General features: G+C 38.7%; 1 pseudogene; it reads left to right on the top strand.

The window, feature by feature from the left end:
• Positions 1-711: 711 nt before the first annotated feature.
• Positions 712-2,042, top strand: LOC105681385 (annotated as a pseudogene).
• The last annotated feature ends 3,801 nt before the right edge of the window (positions 2,043-5,843 follow it).

The raw sequence follows: 5,843 nt of genomic DNA, 5'->3' as shown, positions 1-5,843 counted from the left end.
GAAAAAGACAATTTTATTCCAGGGTAGGAAAGCTGTCCTTTCTTTTTGTCGAAGGCCCTTGCGTTTTTTGTAAGTCCCAGGGTTTATTCTTTTACGACGTTCTGGCCTCGGACGTCGTTCGCAGGCCTTGTAGCATGCGCTTAACCGTTTTAGCGCCACGCAGCGCATCGCGCTGTTCACGTACTGTGCTAAACTGTATCGTGATATTTTGTTACGATCGTCAATTCGCAACGCGCTCCGAGAGTTTCCTCTGGTAATTACTTTTTTTTCAAATAATCGTAAACCACCTGTATAAACGAAAAAAAATAAACAAAGCGCTATAGCGCTGTATGGCACAACCCGACACAAATACTTAAAAACCTCTGATACTAAGACGGTTAATCTCTTAGGTACGGTTGAATTATGTGCGGGGCTGTTTCTTTGTACGGCAGAGTTTGACGCGAATTACGTGTAAACGATACAGCACTGCAATGTGTGACAGATAATGCTGTTCTCTACACAAGTACATTGAAATAAAGTTTTTGATAATGAAATTATAATTTTTCTTAAAGATATGACGCATATACTTTAACTTTAATAATTTACGTTAATAATTAATACAATTGAGTGTGATATATGTAAACTCTATAAGCTAAGAGTTCAAATGCGAATACGCTTGTACGACCGTCTCTCGACGCACGACTTCTTTTGTTTCGCGGACAGAGCGGCTTTCTTTGTTTTACGGAGAGCCATTTTGAGAGACACGCATTTCCCAAACGTACGGACAGAGATCAACATCGGAGATAGACAAGATCACAGAAGAAAGAGTAATTATTTAAAACATTGAAGATTGACGGAGAAAGATAGGTAGCTCAGGACGTTGAAAATCGATTCTCGATTTTCAGGTAGACATTGCACAGAACTTGCTATTTATTGTTTACTGTTATTAATTGATTGTTGTTTATTTAATTATTACTGTTATTAATTGTTGTTTATTCCTGTATTTCATTTAAGTATTTTCACAATAAACTCGATTTTCAGAATCGACCCCTGAATTATCCTAGAATTGAACCTTATAAATCGATTTTCGCTACGCCATGCCGCTGAAAGTTAACTTACGTATCGTCATGAACGAGAACGCGAAAGGGGGAAGATAGAGAGTATGGAATCTATAAGAAGACCGGAAGGAGAAGTACGCTACATTTTCCCCCGGAATATCAAGCAAAAAGCTATCATCAGCAATTATTCAGTTCGGTAACAGCGAAGAAGGCCGCAAACAGTCTAACCAAGGTAGGCCAGTATAGAAATGTTAAACTCACAATGGATGGCGAGACAGCAGCGCTATATATCGATACAGACTTAAACTTCGTATTCCGAGACATTTTCCTAGAGGAAGCAGAAATTACCCCCACAACGAAAATAAAGATGGAAACCGAGAAGTCCAGTATGGACATGGAAAGACTTCTAAAAACTCTCCAAAAACTAGATAAGCGTGAAATAGAAGAAATAAACTTTAGTATAAAACAATTTGATGGAACTCAAGAAGCCAGAGACTGGATATCAGAGGATGAAGAATGCAGAAAATATGAAATAAAAAGTGATGAGGAGAAAGTCAAAGGTTTAAAAAAGTATTTGGAGAAAACAGCAGCAAAATGGTACCAAACAAATCTGCTGAAAGCTGAAGGACACAACTGGGAAGACTGGAAAGACGCATTTCTCAAAACCTATAACTTTGTATATATATGTCGGGTTAACATTAGAATTTAGGGCGCGTAACGATTCTTCGTTTGAAGTAGCCATCGTTTTACAAAACAGAGATTATATTTACGCGAATATACAAGATTTTACAAAATATTATGAATATTGAGTTTAATGAATAATAAGATTAACAAACAATAAGTTTAACTAATGATTAGATTAACGAATAATAAGTTTAACGAATAATAGGTTTTACGAATAATAAATTTAACGAATAATGAGTTTAATTAGCGCTATTAACAATGTTTTTGGGTTCAAACGAATCCACGGTCAACGGGATAACTCAATAATTTTAGGCACACTGAGACACTCGGTAAATTGCTCGATGTATCACTTTCCAAGTCGATCACACGAATGAATATCTGATGAAAATCTTTTTCGCTATACGACTGCATTTGTTTGTTATATGCTCGCTGGAAGCATCGAGAAGGTTCCAATCGCCGTTGCTAGGCAGTTTCTGTCAAGAGTTTGTTGTATACTCTTTGGAAGCATCGAGAAAGTTCCAAACGCCGTTGCTAGGCAGTTTCTGTCTGGAGTTTGATTCCTAATACAATGTGTGTCCCATTATATCGACATCTCCAAAGTACAATTCTATGTGATTTCTAGAGAGAACTATACAACCGATCCACACCTTCGTCAGGCAAAACGTTTATCCCGTGACCGTGGCTCCGTTCGACGACTGCTTGTCACCTCTAGCCAAATTTCGCTATCACAAATATCGAACAATTACAATCAGATTGAATGACAACAATTGCTTAATTACAGCTATGATAAAATCTAGGCTAAAGCATTAGAAGACTTTCCCAAAAGTGCAAAGGGAAGGCTCCGGTTTTCCTTTCGTCTCCGACACGACCATTCTGACTATCACACGTCCTCGTGTGCAGCTAAAATACAGAGTTCGTTTTTCAACATTAGACTCGGTGTAACTGATATTATTTACCATTCGATTAGATGTTCCAAATAAGTCAAGGGTCCAGTTCAACAACAAAACTCTGTTCGGAGATTTGATAAGCAAGGAAATGAAAGAGAACTCAAATTAGTAGTGTTATAGTTTGTATTAAAAGTACCAGTTGCATTCTGTGAGCTACCAGTCAGACCGCAATGATGCGACAGATCATTTTCGATTTCGCACACAGATCTCAGTTTGTTGGGTTGTATTACCACGTTGGGTGCATTACGAAAGCGCAGGACACCACACCGGGCGTATTACGAAAGCGCGGACGCTACACTGGGTGTATTATTATGACCACAACGCGGTGTTAATGATCCTCTGAGGTCAGTGCACTCGCATCATTATTATCACCGTCGCAGTCATGCCGCAGACGTCCAACTCATCAGGAACGCAATTATCTGGCATTTTTCTCAATTTGTTGTGTCTATCCTTATATGACCGTTTGCCGTCTAAGGTTTTTAATGTATACCTATCTCCTTCCAAAATTTCTGCTATCACGAATGGACCGTTGAATTTCGGATCTAGCTTCGTTTGGTTTCTTTCCTCGTTCTTAAGTAACACAAAGTCACCGAGATTAACGAGATTCTAACTATCTTCGCTTTTGTTTTGTCAAACCTGTCTTTATCATAACTAGCGCAAGTCTCTATATTCCGTATCGCCTGTTGCCTTACATTGGAGATGTCTACTTCCTTTTCCTCGATATTATCAGGCAACGATAAGCCTTGCTGCCTTCCCAATTAATAATTCTAAAGGACTTGATTTGGTTACACCATTGGTGGTGCAATTCAAGGCTAGTTGTATCTCGCTAATCGCGTCTTGCCAAGATCGCCTGGTCGTTTCCACCGTCGTAAGCATATTCTTTAGCGTACTCATAATACGATCTACTTGTCCATTGGCCCTACTAGCACCGGTTGCTATTAAGTGGAGTATTAAGTATTAATGTGTCTATCTTGACAGAAATTTTGGAAATCTTTACCCGTAAAACATCTTCCTTGGTCCGCTATTACCCGGCAGGGATTGCCGAATAAAAATATAGCGGACTTAAGTGTTGTAATGGTGTTAAGGGAATCTAGTTTACGGGTATGATGCAGGTATACAAATTTTGTAAAAGCGTCGACCAAAACAATAATATACTCCTTCGAGTCACTCTTACAGCTTAATTTGCCCGTTATATCCATGTGAACCGTATGCCAGGGTATGCTGGTCTTAGATATGGGATGTAATTCAGCTTGTATTTTACCTGAACTAGCCTTCGAAACTCGACAAGCATGACAGTTTTCAACGAATTTGCAAACATATTTCGCCATTCCCTCGAACCAGTAATACTCGGGTAGTTTCTGAAGCGTTTTATCCCAACCTAAGTGCATAATGGACTGATGCACATAGTTAATGACGGACCACCTAAAACCACTTGGGACAATGGGCAAGCAAAGAGTTCTGCCTTTTCTCTGTATTTTACGATGGAGTGTACCGGACCGTAATTCGTACGTATTCGCAATGTCTTCCGCGAGTTCTTCGTTTCGTAATTTACGGACGATCTCAGAAATTTGTGGGTCGCGACGTTGTTCTGCTAGCAACCAATCGTCGGAGATTTCGGTCAGATTGATTTCTTTCTCTACAATTTTATCGATCGTACGGTGATCCAGATCTACGGGGTTTCGCGAAAAGAAATCTACGTGGGGCATTCGTTTACCTTATCGATACACAATGTCAAAATTAAAAGTTTGTAAGTAAGAAAGTTTCATCTTATTATTAGATGCCTTCAAGGAATTGCAACCAGCGATAACAAGAAACTCTTTTTCATGTAAATAGTTGCGAAAATGGTTAACAGTGCTTAACAGCTGCTAACGTCTCTAATTCATATGAATGATACTTAGATTCCGCAGGACTAGTTCTTATACTGTAATATCCTATTAGTCCATTTTTTTCTTCCGTCTTGTGCATTAAAATAACCCCATATCCATCCGAGCTAGCGTCTGTATGAAGTTCTATCGGATAGTTTGGGTGAAATACCATTAACACCGGCGCGTCGGTCAGGACGGAAATTACCTTTTGCCTTATTTTTTTCATGCCTATCCGTCCAAGTTATGTTTTTATTATCGGAAGTAAGTGCATACAAGGGTTTCATTACTCGTGAAGATTTAGGGACGAATTTTCAGAAATAAAGGGCTAAACCTATGAACTGTCTATGCTGGGTGACGGTCATTGGTTCAGGTAAAGAACTCAAGGTTCGTATTTTACCCGGATTGGGGCAAACTTCTCCGTTATGAATTACATGTCCCAAATAGAGTACCGATATGTTTGGGAAAGAGCATTTAGAAAAATTAGAAGAAACTCCGGCATTTACGGGGGTATTTAATACGTGTACAATCTTTCTAGAGCTTGATCTATAGAGTAGGCAATAATTAGAACATCATCCAAATAAACAACAACGTACGAATGTCCAAATAAACAACAACGTACGAATGAAACAACGTACGAATGACACGTTGGCTGCCATACGTGTTTTCAAAGGAATCTCAAGAATGATCTCTCGTTTCGTTTGTTCGCAACCATGTTATGCAACTAAAAGACGGTTCGAATGAACCGAACAAAGGCACAAAAGAATTAGTTGCTGTTTTCTTCAAATTCTATTGTCTAAATCGTCCAACTAGGGCAAATAATGTTGTATATCTCCTAGAATTAGGATGAATATTAGCAGCTGATAAAGAACAATGGTTACGAGAAGAAAATCGTGTCGCCCACCGCCCACAAAATCAATCGTATAACACTACGCACGTATTTAAACGAAGTGCTGCCAATCTACAACCACAAGCTTTTAGCCAACCATCAAGCGACCGAATGAAATTAAAATATTCCAAGTGCTCGCGAATAGGACACACAGCCGAGATGTGCTACTCTCGAAATTTTCCATTCGGCAATCAAGGAAATATCCCACTTTGAGTATATCAAACAACAAAGAATCCACGGTAACAAATTAAAATCTTGGTTTAAAATAAGGTTTCAATTTTTCAGGAAAGCGACCATAATATCGAATACATTAATATCTAATTCTCGAATACATTAAAAGTGATCTAGTAGTAAGATCACTAAATTAGACCAACATTTTCTTAGAACATACTGATGATTGCTATTTGTATAATGAACGAGTAGA

This window comes from Bombus impatiens, unplaced genomic scaffold, assembly GCF_000188095.3.
Source record: "Bombus impatiens unplaced genomic scaffold, BIMP_2.2 scf_0870, whole genome shotgun sequence".
Taxonomy (NCBI): Eukaryota; Metazoa; Arthropoda; class Insecta; order Hymenoptera; family Apidae; genus Bombus; species Bombus impatiens.
This window is presented reverse-complemented; position numbering and strand designations above follow the sequence as displayed.